This window comes from Chiloscyllium plagiosum, unplaced genomic scaffold (genome assembly GCF_037043375.1).
Source record: "Chiloscyllium plagiosum isolate Xiang-an unplaced genomic scaffold, Cpla_swu_hap1 HiC_scaffold_49, whole genome shotgun sequence".
Taxonomy (NCBI): domain Eukaryota; kingdom Metazoa; phylum Chordata; class Chondrichthyes; order Orectolobiformes; family Hemiscylliidae; genus Chiloscyllium; species Chiloscyllium plagiosum.
This window is the reverse complement of record NW_028270187.1, coordinates 8,738,028-8,759,321: the sequence shown is the minus strand read 5'-3', so window position 1 is coordinate 8,759,321 and position 21,294 is coordinate 8,738,028. Positions and strand designations below refer to the sequence as shown.

The following is a 21,294-nucleotide window of genomic DNA, read 5'->3' as shown; positions in this document are numbered from 1 at the left end:
TAGTTTTAAGCTAAGAAATAACTTTGAGTGTTGTAACTGACCACAAAAGAAACAGGAAGGGCATTTCGCAATAAGCTCATGGTTTGTAGGCCTGCCTTTTGGACAATCAAAATAGTAAAGGATGATCTCAGAAGTCAGAAGGTTAGAAAAGAGGAACTGGATAAAATAACAGGAAGAGTGTAACGAACAGTGACAGCCAAATGAGACAGATTTAAAAGGAAAACAAGTGTGGTAATTAATAAGTATGATCGGCTTAGGCTTGGGTGCAGGGAATAACCAAATAAGGGGATAAAATGAAATAGACACTTATGATAGGTTTATTGCTTAGTGTATGGGTGTTGAGAGACCCCTCAGAAAGTATAAAAAACTCTGTATTTCACTGTCGGGTGTGACTCTCCTCATAGAGCCACCCATCTTTAAAGATGTTCGAATAAATGTATTGCTTTGGAACTCTTTGATGGGACTGAAAATTATTGATTAAGTGGGTTCGTTTCTCACACCCCTAAGTCCATTTTATATCTTTCCACTTTCACGATACACCTATGCCCTCAAGTTCTGGACTCCCCCACCCCAGCGAAAAGATATTGCCTATTTATCCTATCCATGCTCCTCATGATTTTTAATCATTTATTAGGTCACCCCTCAGCCTCCAAAGCTCCAGGGAAAGTCGCCCCAGTCGATTCAACCTCTCCCTACAACACAAATCCTCCAACCCTGGCAACATGCTTTTAAATCTTTTTTGAACCATTTCAAATTTCTCAATATCCTTCTGACAGGAATAAGACAAGAATTGCACGTAATATCCCAAACAAGTGGCATAACCAATGTCCCGTAATGCCACAGCATGACGTTCCAACTCTTATTCTCAATACTGGCCAATAAAGGAAAGTATAATAAATGCCTCCTTCACTATCCCATCTACCTGGGACTCGGCTGTCAATGAACTATGAAACTGCACTCCAAGGTCCCTTTGTTCAGCAACACTTCCTAAGATCTTACCATTAAGGGTATAAGTCCTGCTATGATTTGCTTTTCCAAAACGCATTTATGGAAAATACATCTGCCACTCATCAGCCCATTTGTCCATCTCGTCATGATCCCATTGTAATCTGAGGTAACCTTCTTCGCTCTCCCCTACGCTTCCAATTATGGTGTCATTGGCAAACTTACTAACTGTACCTCCTATGTTCACATCCAGGTATTTTGTATAAATGATGAAATATATTTTAGTAATATTTCACCTTAATAAAATAGCTCCATTTCACCTTTCAATTCGATGAACAGAACCCAGGTTAAATTATTTCTGCCACAAACTTGTTCAATGAATTTAATTTATCAACTTCATTATTAATCTTTTCTCCATTGTATGGTCAGAAGTGAGGATGCTCACCCATGATTGTAAAATGTTCAGAACCATTTGATACTCCTAAGCTACTGAAGCAGGCTATGTTCAAATGTAACAAGATCTGGACAACATCCAGGCTTGGGCTTACAAGTGGCAAGTCACATTCACGTCGCACATGGCAAGCACTGATCATCTCTCTCCACAGATGCTATCACATCTACTGAACTTCTCCAACAATTTCTGTCTTTATAATGTTTACTGTTAACTGTTCTCTATGTCCACAGATGCTGCCAGACTTGCTTAGTTTCTCCTGTACGTTGTGTTAAAGGAATAAACTTTTACAACTGAGATGAGAACAAGTTTGTTCAGCCAGAGAGTGATGAATCTGTGGAACTCATTGTCGCAGATGTCTGTGAAAGTCAAGTCATTGAGTGTCTTTAAGATAGAGATAGATAGCTTCTTGATTGGTATGAGGATCAAAGGTTAAATGGAGAAGGCAGGAGAATGGGGTTGAGAAATACATCATGATGGAATGGCAGATCAAACTCAATGAGTTGAATCGCCTATTTGTGCCTCTCTATATTATGACCTTATGTCATCCAGACCAGGTAAAGAAGACAGACATATTTTCCTAAAGGAAAATAGTGAATACAGGGAAAATCGAACAGGGCAAACAATTTGAAGAAAATGATAATCTCCCTTACGGGACTTTAGAATAGTTAAGGCACAAATGATGGTAATTCAGGAAGATTTTTCAGTTGTCTGTATCAGTAAATATACCTTGATCTATTCGCAACGACAATTTCTGATATCTCCACACAATTATTTTCTTTGGTACCTTGTCCATTTCCCTGCTGAGATCCAGAATTGGATCTTATGTTTATGGAAATGGAAGCAATTTCAGCTCCTAACTTCTTGCAGTGTGGGAAACAAAATAACATGCATGAATTCAGCTTGAATTCATGATTCTAGGAACTTCCCCAAATGGAAACTTGTGCACCTCTCTCTATATTTTCCTAGAACAGCAATAGTACTGATCAGCTCCCACAAATATCCTGTCGAAGTGGATTTTTTCAAAAGTGTGAATTCCATTCCCTCGTATCCATCCATCTGAACGGAGGCATTTTGTCCTTTAAACTATTGTCTGTCGTTTCCATTCGAAAATTCTCTAAAGTCGTAAAGTAAAACAAAACAAAACAAAAAATCTGAATGAACACTGGAGATCTGAAATAACCATAAAAAGAAGTGTGAGAAGAATTCCAAATAATTGTGAATAACTAAAAGCTTCTAATAGGCTTTCGAAGCCAAAATTGACCTCGCCTTGTTAATCACTATTAATCCCATCCTAGTCTCGTTCTGCGAGGGCTATCAGTGCCTCGTTCCATTGCGTACTCATTCGTGTTATTTGTACATCTTAAGTGCACCTAATCTGTCCACATTATATTTTTGACTCTGAATATTAAAAACAAAAAAAGAGCCAGCTTTAAATTTCATGCTGGGCATAATCACAAGAGTTGAAAAAGTTGTTTGACTTCTATGCAAAACGTGCAGCATTCAACAATAAATTAGTGACCCCACAGAGTTTGCAGCTCTAAACGAAAACTCATAAAAAACACCCGTTTTTAATACATTACTCTAAAAATATGTGCATTTTTGCACACATGAATTGAAAGTAGCAACTATAGCACGTTTAAAACTTAAAGGGATACAAATAAAATCATATCAAAGATGTGGGACGAATTTTAATGGATTAACAAGTAAATGCTTACGTCGAGTTCTGAAACATGTGCATGTCCATCACTGGGTGTCAACACTGTCGGTATTAACTTGGCGAACTATTCTGGTTACAAATTTCACTGTTCATTTTATTTAAATTTCCACAAATACATGAAGACAATGTTTTGAACTGGGGGTTTCAAAGAGTGATGAAATCCCATTACACAGGAAACATTGCTGTGCTTGTAAGTTGACCAGGTCCCAAAAGAGAGTGAAGGGACGTCCCTTTAGAACGGAGAAGAGTAAGAATTTCTTTAGACAGAGGCTGGTGATTCTGTGGAACTTATTACTGCAGGCTGCTAGGGAGGTAAAGTCATTGAGCATCTTCAAGACAAAGATGGATTACGTCATGGTTTGTGAGGCGATTAAGGGTTATGGCGAGAAGACAGGAGACTTGAATTGAGAAACAGCCATGATCAAATGGTGGAACAGACTCAATAGGCCGAATGGTCTAACTCTTTGCCAATATTTGATAGTGTTATATGCTTGTACATCATTGCGTGCTCTGTCGTGGTTTATGACAATGTTATGTCTTAGGACTGAACGGAAGCCACTCATTGTTGTGTAAACAAATGCTTTCACACCAATTATTAGCCTCGTAGAGATCTACAGCACATTAGAGGTTCTTTGCCCACCAAATCTGCAAACAACGCTAAATTTTCCAATCTCAATTCACCAGCACTTGTCCCATAGCCTTGGCATTGCAAGTGCACATCGAAACCGTTCTTCAATGTGATGAGGGTTTCTGCCTCTCCACACTTACAGAAAGTGAGTTGCAGATTCCCAACTACCTTCTTAGTGAAAAGGAGTTTCCTAACAGCTCCTCTAAATCCCCTGCCTATGATGCTACTCTATGAGTGATGAACATGCTTGTGAGCGAGTACACTACACTATTGTTTATCTGGAGACAAGTTGAAGCATTCGACTGTCTCTCAATCCTGCAATACTGATTTCATACATCATAGAGCTTAGGCAAAGCACACACAGCAACAGAAAATGTAAACTATTGTGGAAATCTTGAATCTTACAGGAAATTGAGGCTATTTTTACAATCTCTCTAGGAGACGTTAACATTTAGCTAGAAATTCCTGAAAACTGATTTAACCAAAAGAGCATTAACAAAACAAAAATCTTTATTGAAAGGAAACGACCTTTGCAAAAAAAAAGAAGCATTGCTAACCTATGCACATGCTTCATTCCTGTACATACTATACATTCAGATTCAATTCTTAATTCCCTGAGTTATGATCAGAGAAGGTAGAAACTTATATTTTTCCCAAAGGTAGAAAGATAATATTACTAGAATCCTTGAGAAAATTCTCAAAAACTCCAGGTTTTTTCACAGAAACTAACATCCATTTGCAGCTATTCGTGAATGTAAGTCTCCCAGTTTCTCACAATAATCATTTTCAATGTTATTGGCTTTTTGTTTCTTTTGGAGGTTTATTTTGCTCTATTCAGAATATCGATGGTTGAGGGGTGATCTGATCAAATCCTTCACCGTGTTAACAGGACAAGACAGCGCTCACTAACGAGGGCCGCATAGTGGCTCAGTAGTTAATAGGGCTGCTTCCCAGCGTGTGGAACCTGTTTCCAAAGGTAGCCTCCAGCAACTGCCTGCTGGGAGTTTGCATGTTTTCCCTGTGTCTGTGTGGGTTTCCTCTGGGTGCTCCAGCAACATTCCACAGTCCAACGATGTGAAGCTTAGGTCGATTGCCCAAGACTAGAATTGGGTTAAGGGTTGTGCATCGTTGGACAGCTAACCATGGCATGAGATATGGGATGGTCCTTGTAGCATCAGTGCAAAATAATGGACTGAATGATATCTATCTGCAGTTTAGGGATTCTGGTTGCTGAATCTGTTTCCATATTGTGTTCTTCTTTTAAATTCTTTGATCAGATATGAACATTACTAGTAAGGCCAGATATTGTTGCCCATTCCAAATTGTTCCTGATCTGGTTTGCTTTAGAGACTGTTTTTGTGGGCTATGAAGAGGTTTTAACTATAAGAGAGCTTCAACCCTCTCGAGATGTTCCTTCCCTTTTGAGAAGCAGAGGGGCAATTCATTCAGAATTTAATTAAACAAACCATTTCTTAACTCTTTAGGTATTAACGTGAACGTCTACCCATTGCAATATGTATTTCTCACTTCATCTCACTTAACTTGATAATTAACACATTTTATTTGACTTTACCTCACTTTAATTTAATTCACATTTAACTGTTGCTCTAACATTATAAGCTTGACTTCAAATAAATACTCCTGTGATTTGGATGAAGTAACCAATTATACTCTCCGTGTAGTTCTTGCCTCATGTTTTGCTGTCTTTTTTGAAGGTAGCATCAGATCACGTACTTCTCAAATGTTGATCTTGAGGGCTCACTCCCGAACAAATCCTTTGTTCTGGTAGCTATCATCTCAATTTGTGCTCATCCTCCAGAAACAACGTGGCACTCAGCCAATGAATTGTCCAATTTCTGATCAGGATGTCTGATCACAGCTAATGGTATTTTGTTGCTAAACAAATCACAAATACAGTATTCACTTAGAGACAAAAACAGCCACAAAACATACTGTATATGAACCTATTCTGGTATCAGTCTGTCTACAGACAACCATAAAGTATCCCTTATATTGTCAATACAAGAACCTTCAGGTCACAGGTTACAGGAATGTTCACAACATACCTCAGCTACACTTTTAACAAACGTCAGAGTTTAAACAGAGCGGGACTTGACATGTGGAAGTTGAGGACAATGAGAAGTGATCACAATGAAACATGCAAGGGCTTGACATTCTCATTGCTGAGAGGATGTTGCCCCTCATGGGATAGGCTAGGACCCGAAAGTACAGTTTCAGAATAACGGGGCACTGATTAATGACAGAGGAGGCCAAGGAATTACTTCTGTCAGAGGGTTGAATGTCTTTGGAACTCCTTGCCACAGAGACGTATGGTGGCATCATTCTTGTGTATTTTAAGGGTAATGGTGACAGTTGGGGAAACCACGTTTTTGGGGAAAGGACAGGAAATTGGACGCGAGAAATATCGGATTATCCACGATCCTATTTAATGATGAAGCAGGCTGAAGGGGCAGAATGGTCTACTCTTATTCTTATTTCTTCATGATTTTAAAGACTTGATATATCCACTCTGTCTTTATGTCCAAAGTTGTTTCTAGATCTGCTGTCTTTCCTCAGCACATATTATTCTCCCAACCTGCTTAAACTTTGCTGATGAGAAAATTCCTCTGATGAGAAAAGTCTTCTCTGAACTGCCTCCAATGAAATAATGTCCTTCCATAAATAACGGTAGTCTCCCCAGCACCGTTTACAGTTGCAGTAACACTTCCCTACGCTAACACTCCGACCGCTGTGAAATAAGACCGAGACTCCTTTAGCCTTCCTGATGATCTCATTACAAGAGATATGCATGTTATGGAGAAAGTGAGTGGCAGTAAAGTTTTTTTCCAAAACCCAATCACAAGTAAAATCATAATCGTTTGTGAACCTTGCTAGATGCACCATTCCATTTGAATCTTTATACTCAAGGAATATGCATCTGTTATCGAACGTGAAGTGTTTATTTATAAAGCTGCCCAACTCCTATTGGCACAATTTACTCCCGATGACCTATCCCTTGGATGTCCATACTTCCTTTGTTCAGCTTTCAGATGAATGATGTCGCATTTAAACTTGAAATAAAACCCGGTAATATTATAATCACTACTCCACAGAATTCTACGATCTCATGGTCACTACTTCCTCATAGGCATTTTTAAAGAACAGATACTAATTAACTCTAAAGTATTACATTCTAACCTCGTCCAATCCCAGATTGGTGCCTCAATGCAGTAGCCTAGGAAGACATCTTGTACACACGCTACATATTAATGTTGATTTGATTGTTGAGTCTCCACATAAACTGTGTAATTGCTCAATATTAATTTATTACTGATTAGCAGTCCCTGTGTGTATTATAGAAAATGGCTGTCCCCAATAGTTTTGTTTCAACTATCACTTTACTAATGCCGTATCTTTATCGCAACATCTCTGAAATTTCTTTGGCACCTTGTGCAATTATCTGCATAATTTACACAGGGATAATTTTCTGGATCATTTTCCATGAGGGTTAAACAGGTGTATTACGGAGAATGGTGGCCCTCAGAATAACCAACGGTGTGTTTAATATAGATGATAGCAGTCCCTTTATGTATTTGAGAAAGTGGCCTGGCGTGACAGGTACATCGTTGCTTAAAAGTCGAGTCACAGGTGGACAGGGTGGTGAAGAAGGCCTTTGGCATGTTTGGCTTCATTGGTCGCTACATTGACTATAGGATTTGGGATGTCATGTTGCTGCTGTACAGCAATTTGTTGAGGCCACTCTTAGAATACTGGGTACAATCCCAGTTACCCTTCTGTTGGAAAGATTGTGTTAAACTTGAGTAGGTGCAGATAAGATTTCCAACTTTTAGAATGAAGAAAAGCTTGTAACAGCAGAACGGGACAGTTTGAGTTATAGCTAGAGACTAAATGGGCTAGGGCTTTCTTTCTCTGCAGCGCTGGAGGCAGAGGGGAGATATTACAAGAGTTTATAAAATGACGTGGGGCATGGATAGAGTGAATAACCAAGGTGTGTATCCTCGGGGTGGCGAATCCAAAGTTAGAGGGCATACGTTTAAGGTGAGAGAGGAAATATTTTAAAAAGCACTTGATGTGTAATATTTTCATGCACAAAATGGTGCGTGTATTGAGCGAGCTGTCAGTGTAGATGGTGCAGACATGTCCAATAACAACATTTAAAATGCATCTGATGGGTACATAAACAAGAGGGTTTAGAGGGGTACGGGCCACATGCTGGCAGATGGGGCGAGGTCAGATTGTGTTGGCGGGTTGGCGTGGGTGAATTGGACAGCAGGGTTTATTTCCGTGCTGTCTGCCTGTGCCTCTGTGACATTATCCACATTCTATGTCTGTCTCCAGATTTGACATGAGGAAAATATTAATATTAAGGTATAATTTTATTATTTTCCATTAATTCATTTCCAAGTGCTGGTCGAAATACAGGAGATATGTGAGTATGATAATTTGTAATGTATTAATTCATTAACATCAAAATTATTTCATTAATGTGTTTCCGCTTGATTATCAGTAAAACCTATGATAACCAACTTACCAAACTTAATTCTGAAATTTGTGTACAGCTTTATAGACATCATTTTAAAAGTTAATCTTCTCATTTCTCTCTCTTTTGCATCTGTCACGAAGTCCATTGATTTGCTCATTATATTTCCCAGCAGTTTCCATAACTAACATTGTGAGAATTCCAATGTTCAACATGACCATAGTTACTTTGTCAGGTTCTGTTGTTAGAAACTTCATAACTGTATTATGACCATTAGTATACTTTTTAAAATTCTAACGCTTAGAGGCTTACAGTCCTCGAGATCTGCAGTACCGCAAAAGGCTGCACAGTGGCACAGTGGTTAGCACTGCTGCCTCACAGCGCCAGAGACCCGGGTTCAATTCCCGACTCAGGTGACTGACTGTGTGGAGTTTGCACGTTCTCCCCGTGTCTGCGTGGGTTCCTCCGGGTGCTCCGGTTTCCTCCCACAGTCACAAAGATGTGCAGGTCAGGTGAATTGGCCATGCTAAAATTGCCCGTAGTGTTAGGTAAGGGGTAAATGTAGGGGTATGGGTGGGTTGCGCTTTGGCGGGTCGGTGTGGACTTGTTGGGCTGAAGGGCCTGTTTCCACACTGTAATGTAATCTAATCTAATCCATAGGATCGGCTCTAGTCAAAAACGGCCACCTCACTATTTTCAAATCCCATTTCCCTAGTACGTGGCCCCATAGCCTTGGCGTCTCAAGTGTACATCTTAACACTTTTTCAATGTGATGACAGTTTTTACCTCTCCTACCGTTACAGGCAGTAAGTTTCTGATTCCCGTCCATCTCGGAGTAAACAAGGTTTTCCTCATATCCCTCTCTAAACCTTCTGCACCTTACCTTGGATGTATGCACCTTCCTTCCCCTCACGCCCACTCCCCACCCCAGTTATTACGCCCTCCATCAAGGGCGAAAGGTTTCTTCCTGTCTATTCTATTTCTGGCCCTCATTTTACATGTCAACCATGTCCCCCCCTCAATCTCTTCTGCTCTAAGGAAAACAACCACAGTCTGTCCAATCTCTTTCCATCACTGGAACTCTCCAGCCCTGAGATAACATCCTAATAAATCTCCCTCCCCATCCTCTCCCAGTGCTATCACATCTCTCCTGTAATGTTGATTCCAGAACTGCACACGTTAGTCTCGTTGATTGGACAAATCAATGTTTCATACAATCCCAGCACCAACTTCCTGCTCTTAAACTCTCAGCTAACAAAGGCAGGTGTTCCCATGCACATTCAATTAATTTCAAACAGAGATACCTTTTTAAGAATTCACACATCCCACACACTATTCATGAGTGTGGGATCTTTAAATGCACAAAAAGTCAGCATATTATAACAGGTTCTATCATTTTGATTAGTCATATTCTGCTGATAAAATGCTTCAATTGCATTCCTCAGATGATTTACCAAAGCCGGTTTTGTCTCTGAATCCAACGTATGAGGTATTTTTAGATGAAGAGACAGCATCAATGAAGTGTACCTGTCAATGTCCAGTCACAAGGATACACTCTTGTTACAGTCACGATCCCGGTTGCAGTGTCATAGATCTTTCTGAAGGACAATGTGAAACATCTTCACAATTAAAACCCTTAAAGAGAGGTGAATCAAGTTACACGTATGAATATTTATTCATGTTGGTGAATCGAACATGCAGAACATCAGGATTGACCGACATCATTCTGATACACGTCAGAGGTATGGCATTAACTCCACTTCTCCCCTGTTTTTTTTTTAAATTTGTTGTTGTCACATGTACCGAGATACAGTGAAAAACATGATGTTTTGCATGCTCTACAGGCAGATCTTACCATACAAAGTGCTTCAGGGTAGCAGAACAGAGTGAAGAATAGAGTGCAACAGCTGTAGAGAAAATGTATAGTGTGAAAGAGAGGTCACTATTAATATTTTAGACAACTATTTAGAAGTCTCAAAATAGCAGGGAAGAAGCTGTTCGTTAATCTGATGTCACATATATTCAGACGTTCATAGCTTCTGTCCGGTTGAATAGGATATACCTGTGATGGGAGGAGTCTTTGATCATGTTGGCCATTTCCCGGACGCAGCAGGAAGTTTAGATGGAGTCAACAGATGAAGGCAGATTTGTGAACTGGATTGAGCTGTGTTTAAGACCTAATTTCTTGAGCATTGCCATGTCGCGCTTTGATGCCTCTAAATAGGATGCTTTCAGTGGTCCCTCTATAAAAACTGGCAAGAGTGCTTGTGGACATACCCAATTTATTTAGCATCCTGAGGAAGTTGAGATGTTGTTATGTTTTCTGGACAATTGCGTCCACGTGGGTGGACAAGAACCTGATTGTTGATGACAATCACTCCCAGCAGCTTGATACTGTGCACCATCTCCAGCTAAGCACCTTTGAAGCACACAAGAGGTGCCCAATACTCTGCTTCCTGATGTCAATGTTCAGCTCCTTCGTTTTGCTGATGTTGATGGAGAGATTGTCGTCTGCGCATCACACAGGTAAGCACACAATCTCTTTCCTGTGTTCTGTCTTCTCATTGTTTGAGATCCACCGTACGAGCGTGGTATTGTTTGCACATCTGTAATTGGATTTGTGGTGGAATGTAATTAGACAGTCATGATTTTATAGGGAAGTATAGTAGGATGCTGAGTACACAGCCTTGCCGAGCACTGGTGTTGAGGATTACGGTGAAGGAAATATCGTTGTCTATTCCTACTGATTGAGCATCCAGGTCAGGTTGTTTAGAATTATGGCGTTTGATGTGGAGCTGTAGTCAGTAAGTAGGAACCCGACGTTAATGTCCTTGTTATCCAGATGTTCCAGGGATGAGAACAGGGCTAGGAGGTGATGTCTGCAGTAGAGCTGTTGTGCCGCAAGGTGAATTGTAAAGAATCAAGGTAATTGGTAGGCAATAGTTAGTGTGAGCCATGACTAAATACTTGAAGATAATGGATAATTATGTGGGTCACAACCATCAAGCGGTAGCATGATTTTTCTTTGGCATCAGAATGGTGGTGTATTCTTGAAGCAGCTGGGGATGTCACATCACAGTAAGGAGAGGTTAAGGATGCATTTGAGTACTCCCCCAGCCCCCCCCAACCTGGTCAGTACAGGGTCTGAGGGAATGTCCGAGGACTCCATTCGGGCCAGTCGCTTTACATGGGTTCACTCTGAAGCAGGCTGATCTGATGTCTGTGATGGTGACTGTCGGTACAGGTTCATCCGAGACTGTTGGGAAAGGTGACATTAATTCACTGATCTTCTGTTAAAAGCGAGCGTAGAATACATTGACCTCACCATTTGAGGTGTACACTTGTCCGTGATTCTGTTCAATTTCGCTTTACGTTGTGTAAGCTTTGCCACAAGTGACAGGTGTCTGTGTGGTTGGTCTGAATCTTGTGCTGAGCGTGGTGTTGCCTCTCAGCATTCCGGGTTTCCTTATAGAGGTTGCACCTGGATTTCCTGGACAGGTCAACGTTGCCGAGTTGAAAACCTCAGACCTGCAGTAGGGAGTGGACTTCCCTGTACATCCCTGGTTTCCCGTAGGAGAACACTGGATTTAACATCTTTAACACCCAGTCGTCTACATGCTTACTACTGATGTCTAAAAATAGTGGCATTTTGCTAGGTTGGCCGCTACGTTTTTGAATTTGGACAGTCCAGTGACTGTCAGCAGTCCGCTAGAAGTTTTTCCTTGTCTCAGACCAAAACTGCATTAATTTCTCTACTGGATACTCTCTCTTCAATTTCTGTTTGTCAGTAGGGAATAGGCGCACAGCATTATGATCTGGTTCAAAGAAATCCGGATGGAATGGAGCATTCGGCGCCTTTGATGGTTGTCTTACAACGAGAAAGAATTTTCAGGCCTCCAGTGTGACAGAAGATGGGCTGATGGTATGTTGGGGGAATGTCCTTGAAGTTGGCCTGGTTGAACTTACTGGCTATGAAGAACAGGGTCTCAGAGTATTCTGTCTCAAGACTCTTTGCAGCGTTGTACTCTCAAGTACACTCTTCATTTCTGCATGGGATGGGATGCAGACCGCTGTCAGCAATCACTAAATTAAGATGTCCCAACATCAATCTCATTACGGTCCATTTAACATTTCGCAACCTGATCAACGGGGATTTAATAGAGGTTCGTGATCACAAATGATCACAGGCAATCAGCCATTTGTAATAATTTTTGATTCAGTGCAATCATTAATTAGACAAAGGAAGGACATATGCTACCTACACAGCAGACGTAAACTATTTTCACAAGCCGGAGCCATTCTGTAGGAAGGAGGTGCTGAGCCAGCACACTCACACGTCAGTGTGATCCTGTTGTCTTTGGTGGAGATCTCTCGTAATCTTCGGAACCAACACAGTATGTTCTACCCTGGAGCTGATGGAGGGGAAACTCTGTTAGTACCCCCTTTTCACATCGATTCACTACATTGAAAATGGAGTAGGGAGTCACTTGAGTCAAATCCTTGGTGCTTCTTATGAATTCTCCTCGGTTTTCATGCAGAGACTTGCTCACTTTTGCAAAAGCCAAGTTACTGATATGACAGAGTTACATAAAGTCTGATTCTAAACAGGAAATGCAAGAATGGTATGCTGAGGTAACACAGGTTTAAGATGACTCCTAATTCTTAACACAGGATTAAGGTGACTCCTAATTCTCAACAGCCATAAAACTTTTCAAATATTGTTGCATTTTTTCAGGAGTATTATGTATTGCAATATTATCCTGGCACAATGTGGGAGGCGTTTATGATGCTTTACACAGAACATTTGTTTTCGAGTAAGAGATGTTGACTAACATTATATTGCTTTGTGTCATAGTATGATGTAAGATGTAAGATGATATTAATTAAGTTATTAGTTTTTATGCAACTGATTATGTTATTATATGATATATTTGATTCCAAAATTATTGCTGTTAAGATCTCTCTCCGAACTTTGCAATTGCTTTCGTCTGCACCTTTCAACTTTCAAGGGTTTTGCTTTTAGAGCCAAAACTAAATGTTTTGTAAAAGACTTCATTTTAAAATGATGTGACAGATCAACTCTCCAAACCAATTATCAACGTGCTGGCAAATTCCGCTGCGAATTCAAACAGGGACAATGTCATGATTTCCTGCAAAGGTGAGATTCGGTCCAGAGGAGGAATATTATACTTGTATAACAGCCGGCAGCAAGGTTTTATACAGCATCGTCATGTGACTGGTCTCGAAGATAACTCCGCCTTTACCATCAATGTCCATGAACATTCTTCTACAGGAAACTACAGTTGTCGATATCAAACAGACGTTAATGGGCGGGCCATCCTTACCCCGTCCAGCCAATCTGTTTCAGTCACAGAGAAAAGAGAGGTGGAACACCCATGAAAAGGTAACTACATGTGTTAGCGGTTTTGAGAAGATTTGTAGCTCAGGTTGATGTTCAGGCTGTACGTTTGCTTGCTGAGCTGGCAGGTTTGTATTCAGATATTCCATCACCATGTGTTAGGTAACATCATCAGTGAGCCTCTGGTGAAGCACTGATGTTCTGTCAGCTTTCTGTTTGTGTATCTTAGATTGTTAAGTTGGGTAATGGCGTTTCCGGTTCTTTGACTCAGAAGTTGGTAAATGGGTTCCAAATCGATGTGCTTATTGATGGAGATTTGGTTTGAATACCTGGCCTCTGGGAATGCAAATCACATTCATTTCCACATTCATTGACGCAGTGAGCTGCGTTCCTCATGCCTTTCACTCCTATGAGGCACATCTTTAAAATAAGTATGCTTATTAAATGTTTATTATTATTTTTCTTTTCGGTCTGTTTCTCACCAGAGACAAATGACCTGGACCGCACGTACACTCCTCGGCACCACAACACTTACCTGCACGCTTGTAGTGACCGACATTGGTGTTGGCGTGTGTGCATGCAACATGATGTGAAAGCTGTGCAGAATCCCATCCTGGAGGCGGCTCGGGAGAGTCGCCCCATCAGAAATGCAACAGCAGTTTGCAACAAAAGAAGCAGTTAATGAAAAACGTCAGAACAGGGTCGATAGAAAATCAACACACACACATCAGCTACTCAAATAGAGAAGCAATCATCCCAAATGGAGCTGCATCAGGGCATTAGTTAAACGGGCCACAACACACTGTAGTACTCAGGGGCAGGAAAAGAAAGATATCTATACAACATATTCAAGAAGAATATATATCCAATAAACACAGTCCTCCTATTCCTAAACAACAAACCAAAACAAACAGACATAATGCACCCAGAAACTCTAGCTACATTGCCATACATCATTTCTGAAATGATGACCAGACTACTCAGACTCCTTGGCATCGCAGTAGCCGACAAACCTACCAACACGCCATAAGTGAGGGCTGCAGATGCTGGAGATTAGAGTCTAGGTTAGAGTGTTGCTGGAAAAGCAAAGCTGGTCAGGCAGCATCCGATGAGCAGGAAACTCGACGTTTCGGGAAAAAGCCCTTCATTGGGACCTAACAACACACTGAAACAACGGGTCAGAGATTAACCTAAAGAACCCTAAGCAAACAACCAGCAAAACGAATGTCATCTACAAAATACTATGCACGGACAATAACAAACACTTCACCAGACAAACAAGCAGAAAACTGGCTTTGAACATACATGGACACTAACTAGCTACCAAAAGACATGACGCACCATCACTAATATACTTACATACAGACGAAGAAGGACACGACTTCGACTGGGACAACAGAGCCATCCTAGGAAATACTAAACAGAGACAGAGTTCCCAGAGGCTTGGCATTCAAACTGGAACTCCATCAATAAACACATCGATTTGAACCCTATTTACCAACCTCTGAGAAAAATAACCAGAAATGTTATCACATACCTTAATTGACCAAGAAATATAACTAAAAAGCGGGACATAACACCAACGCTTCACCGGAGGCGAAGGTAACCATGTCAAGGTAACTGATGATGTTACCTAGTATAGTGACGAAACGTATGAAAACAAATCTTCTAGCTCAGCGAGCAAACTTACAGCCTGGTAATTACGAGCTTTAGTATGTGAAAGTCTTCCTCGTTTTCATAAATACGTAAGAATAGGAGAAACTATTAGTTTAATTTGTGTCTGATTTGATCTTTACAAAAAGACTGTTCAATGATTCGTGGTACTTCAGATTTTAAGCCTGTCTTATGCCCTCATTTTAATTGCTTGCAATTTGATCGAAAGTCTGAGAGTAGGTTATAAACCCCTTCTCCTGGTAAGTGGCTATCTCCTTCTGAATTGGCTGACTTTATCTTGATTCACAATCAATGCTAGATGCTGCTGCCATTGTTCAGTAGGGCATAACCCCTGGGCTTTGACAGAGAGGTTTCCATGCATTGTCAAACAAGACTATTAGATCATTTCGTGTCCCCAATCTTCAGCAAAGTTTCCTCCGTTGCTTTTGAGTTGGGTGGAAAGATGCATATTCGTGAATTAACCAGAGCAGGTGAAATTTCTTCAAGAATATCTGCCAGAGGAGCAGAAGTAATCAAAATAACGAACAGTGGACATACTCAGGGAATGATTTTGGGTAATACTCGATTTGACTGGGAGTTCTGGAATTGCATGTCCTTGGGTCATAGAGAGCTACAGCATAGAAACAGGACCTTTCACACATCGAATCTGTGTTGGTTAAAAACTAACACCTCTGATTCTCTGAACCCATTGGCCAACCCATAGCTTAGTCTGCTTTGGCATCGCAAGTGCACATCCACCTCCTCCTTCAGTATGATGAAGGTTTGTGCTTCTTCCATGTTTACAGGCAGAGTGTTCCAGATTTCCACTGCTCTCTGGGTGTTCCCAAAAATTCTCACATCACCTCTCAGATTTCTACCCCTTACTGACAAAATAGCACTCCCGTCTCTCCCGGCATCAATCCCTTCTTCCTGTCTACGCTAACCATGGCCTTTATCAATGTATGCTACTCAATCATGTCCATTTCTCTTAAACTCTCCTGCTCTAACGAACAGAATCCCTATCTGTGCAAATTATTTCCATCACTGAAACTCGCCAGCCTCCAAGACAACATTCTAGTAAATCTCACTCTGCAGCCACAAAATGGTGAACACTCTATGATAGAACAGATATACTCTCCGAATTAAATTTCAAGAACATTAAGTTGTGAAAGGCTTTGAAGTGTCCATTTGTTGTGTTTGCTGTTTAAGTCAGAATGTGTGTGATAAAATACAACATGTGATGCTTGAGGATGGATATTATTGTCAGCGGGACATGTTGATGTTTATTTCCTTTTCATTAATGTCACGCCATTGCTTTTCATTGCATAGGTGCCAAGCCAGGATTATATCTGTAAATCGGACTGGGATCTGCTGCCGTGATCATTATTTTACTTGTGGTATGCCTCATAATTTTCAAGAAAGGTAATTTATTGAAATGTGTAATGCAACTGGTTAGGAGGGATTTGTTAGCAGTGGAAGAGGGTGTGGCGACGAATTACCAGGATTAATCTAGATTATAATGAGGAATGTAGAACTCACTTCTCTAAGGTGGGAGAAATGTATTTTGATGTGCAGTTGTGATGCCAAGGCTACAGGCCAAGTGCTGACGAAATGGTATTAGAATAGTTCTAAACCAGACTGATGGGTCTTTTCCTGTTCCTGTGTTTTCTTTCGCTCTGAAAATTTATCCATTGTAAAGGGAATAGATAGATGTGATCAAGTTCAATAAGGTATTGATGCTATTTGAAAATATGGTGCCAAAGGGGCTCTGGGGAGTATTGTTGACCAGAAGGATCCAGGGGCAAAGGTGCACAGTTCCTTGAAAGTAGGGTCACAGGTCGACATGTTAGTGAAAAAGGCATTTGGCACACTCACCTTCATTGGTCAGAGCATTGAGAATAGGAGTTGGGATGTCAAGTTGCGGCTGTACAGGATATTGGTGAGGTTCCTTTCGGAATACTACTTACAATTCTGGTCGCCCTGCTTTAGGAAAGATGTGGTTTAAGTAGAATAGGTTAAAAAAATTGCTGAGGCATAGTTCCATTGAATCCCGACACTGTGGAAACAGGCCCTTTGCCCCAATAAGTCCATATCGACCCTCTGAAGAATATCCTACCCAAACACATTCCTCTACCCTAAAGCACCTAATCTGCACACCCTTTAACAACATGCGCAATTTAGCATGACCAATTCACTTGCCCTGCACATCTTTGCATTGTGGAAACCAGAGCGCACAGAGGGAATAGACACAGACACAGGAAGAATGTGCAAACTCCACACAGAGAGACACCCGAAGCTGAAATCGAACCCAGGTCCCTAGCATTGTGAAGTAACAGCGCTAACCACTGAGCCACCGTGCTAGGATGCTTTTGAGATGCTGCTGGGATGTTGCTGGGATTGGAGGGTTTGACTTACAATGAAAGTCTGGATAGACTACGATTTATTTCTCCAGATGTCAGAGGCTGAATGGTCATCTTACAGAGAGTTAGAAAATCATGCGAGGCATTGATAAGATAAACAGTCAAGGTCTTTTCCCCAGGGTAACGGAGACCAAAAAAAGAGGTGCATAGATTTAAGATGAGAAGTGAAAATTTTAAAAGAGACTTTAGGAGCAACTTTTTCACACAGTGGGTCGTGCATATATAGAACGAGCTGCCAGGAGAAGTTTTGTAGATGCGAGTCCAATTACAACACTTAAGAGACGTTTGGACAGGTACATGGATCAAATGCAGGTAAATAGGACTAGCTTAGTTATGGAAATCTGGTCGGTATGGACAAGCTGAACAGAAATGTCTGTTTCCCTGCTGTGTCACTCTCCGATTCAAATAATTTTAGTTTCGTGTGCTCAGATGAGCAAGACAGTTTTTAAAAAAAAAAATCGTGTTAGGTGATTCAGCGAAAATGACACTGGCATATCTGGAGATTTTTCTGTTCACACACATCGAAATGGGGTCTTTAAAACCCTGATGTTTAAGTGTTTACATTAGAGAGAGAAAGGTAGACGTGAGGAAAGGTAGCAGCTGATGTGTTCAGAGAGGAGCACAAAAATGTGCTTTTTTCTGAAACCTCAGGAGAGTCAATTCACTTTGAGAGAAGAGGTCCCTAAGAGCAGAGATAATAAATGCTGGCCGGGACAGAGATGCCCACATCCCACGAATGAATTTTAAAAAAATATAAATCAGCTTTCAACCACAACTTAGAAGAATTTCATCATGAACTTCAAGATGGAACCACGTGGTATGTTGCTATCAGTTCTGGAGAAGTGTCCAATAACACTGTCAACACACAAACCCCTCAATGAAGGTCTCATAGCAACCATTCTGTGCACAGAAAGGCAAACAAATTATGGGTGTTAAAGAACGACCCATGTGGTTTGTCCAGCCGTCTGGGCCATTAATATATTCATAGCAGATGTCCAGTTGAGGTCCTTTTCCTTCCATATAGACACAGAACTTAATTCAAAAAGGCAGTGGATGCCGCATCAGTAGCCAATTTCAAATGTGAGACAGAGAATTATTTGTTGAATAAAGCTCTGAAGGGGATATGGACCTGAGGCAGTTACATGGATTTCAGCCTTTGTCAACTGTAGCTAAGAATATTTTCATCAAACGGTCTGTTCCATACAGTCATTTCACCGTGATACACTCTTTTTGAAGCAAGGGATGATGGTTTGTTGATTGGCTAATCATCTAGACATTAAAAAACAATAGAGATGAATAGATTAGGTGAATGGCCATGCTAAAGTGTCCAGGGATGGTGTGTGGTCTAGGTGGATTAGTGATGGGAAGTGTGGAGTTACAGGTATATGGGATGCTCTTTGAAGGGTCAGGGTAGATTCACGGGCAATCATCTCTATCTCCTCTGCGGATGTTCTAAATTGTAACAGGAAAACGTGTTTTTTTCGCTTTTGGTCTCCTCTTTGTACGTTTCAGTGGAAATATCCATAGTTTTATTTAATGTTTCGTTTCAGGAGGTTTCATTTAAATGTCCAAATTAACGACTTACATGTTGTATTCAGAAAATAATTCAGAGAAAGAGAAATCACTGGAGTAACTCAGCAGGTCTGGCAGCATCTGAGGAGTGAGAGAGATAGAAACAGAGTTAACATTTCAAGTCCATAATACTAAAAGAAATAGAAACAAGAGTATACGTTGGTGTCCTGGAGCCTGATCCACCAACAGAATGATCGCTGATCCTATGGTAAAGAGATTTTGCGCGAAACATCGATTTTCCTGCACCTCGGATGCTGTCTGACCTGCTGTGCTTTTCCAGCACCACTTAATCTTGATTCTAATCTCCAGCATCTGCAGTACCCACTTCTGCCATGTCTGCCCCTCCCCCCAGTCCTCATGTCCACTTTCCTGCCTGCAACCCATCATTCCCCAGTTGGTGAAGAATCTACCTCAATCTTCAATATACACAAGGATTGTGGACACCACCCAACATATGCACAAAGAAACACACACACACACACACACACACACACACACACACACACACACACACACACACACACACACACACACACACACACACAGTGAGAAAGAGAGACTCTTGAACGTGGAGTTCTAAAAACTCTCAACTCTCTGACAGAAGAAATCGCTCCTCATCTTATTCTTCAACTGGTGCCCCTGTATTCTGAGACTGTACCCTCTGATCCTTCACTCTCACATGAGGACGAATCATCCTCTCAGCAATGAATTTGTCAAGCACCTTGAACAGACTATAAGACCTTAAGACATAGGAGCAGAATTAGGGCATTCAGTCCCTGTTTGTCCTATCTATCGATCGTGACTGATAAGTTTCTCAAACCCATTGTCCTGCCTTTTATCTGTAACCCTGGATCACCTTTCCCACTCAACACACGATATAATTCTGTTCTCAAGGAAGTCAATGACCTGGTCTCCATAGCCCTCTGTGACAAACATTTCGACAGATTCACCATCCTCTGTTTGAAGAAATTCCTCCAGGGTTACTTCCTCACTCTAAGCCTCCTGCCCTCGGATCCTTATCTCTCCTACTCCTGGAAACATCTTCTCCATGTCTACTCTTTAACCATTTGTCACATGGCAAGCCCTTCATCTCTGGGATCTTTCTTGCGAACCTCCTCTGGACTCCCTCCAAGCTCAGTACATTCTTCCACACATACAGGGTCTAAAGCTGCTCCTAATGTTCCAAATGTGGTCTGACCTGAGCCTTATACGGCCACAGTAGTACATCTCTGCTCTTGTATTTCAACCCTCTAGCAATGAGTGCTAACAATGCATTTGTCTTCCTAACTGCCAACTGAACCTGCCTGTTCACCTGAAGAGAATCCTTTACCCGGACTCCCAACTCCCCCTTGAGCATTAGATTTCTGTTTGTTCTGTGTATACAGATAGTTTCATAGCTGCTGTGTTTTTTAAACATTCTCTGATTTTTGATACTGATATCCAATACCCCACAGGCCTTTGTGTTATATTATTGACATTGACCATCATGTTTGATGTATTTCACCATTACATTATTGCTCTATATCCCTCAGGCCGAAATAAATATCGAAATGTTCAGAGGTGAGAATTTTAAATGACTCTTGTTTTTTTTCTGATACTTGACTTTATGCAACAGATAGACGTGCATTAATACATCTTTAGATCTCGTATTTAATCCTTGATGATGTTTGTGCCATCAACTCCCTTTGCATCTGGAGTACATTTGAGCCAATGTTCCAGGACTCCATCCTCAACAGTTCAAAATAGACAAAGCAAAAACAATGATGGCATTTGTAAGTATATCACTGGTGCTAATGACTAGTTGTAATGATCGCTATAAAAAGTGACATCTTTCTTTGTGATTATTAAGGTGATAAATGGGTAAATCGTTTTAGTAGAGAAATTCTAAACTTCATTCCTGTTCACTCTATGATTATTCACTCTCTGTTAAGACAGCGTCACAGCATCAGAAACAAACATTGAAATAATCTGAATGCTGGGGTCGTGGATACTGTTGCGGTCAAACAGCGAAAGAAAATAACACTAGACAATGCAGGAGAAACACA

General features: G+C 40.9%; 1 protein-coding gene and 1 pseudogene across 7 annotated transcripts in view; one reads left to right on the top strand and one right to left on the bottom strand.

The window, feature by feature from the left end:
• Nucleotides 1–21,294, bottom strand: part of LOC148135482 (uncharacterized) — a 65,075-nt gene that overhangs the window by 22,585 nt on the left and 21,196 nt on the right. The window contains exon 1 of one of the 7 annotated variants that reach the window (XM_087984820.1): nucleotides 2,346–2,473. The exons of the other annotated variants lie outside the window; for them this stretch is intronic. The gene's annotated coding sequence lies outside the window, so the exon portion shown is untranslated. Of the gene's footprint in view, nucleotides 1–2,345; nucleotides 2,474–21,294 lie in introns of those variants that run through there. 7 annotated transcript variants of the gene reach the window in all.
• Nucleotides 8,161–19,310, top strand: LOC148135483 (uncharacterized; annotated as a pseudogene).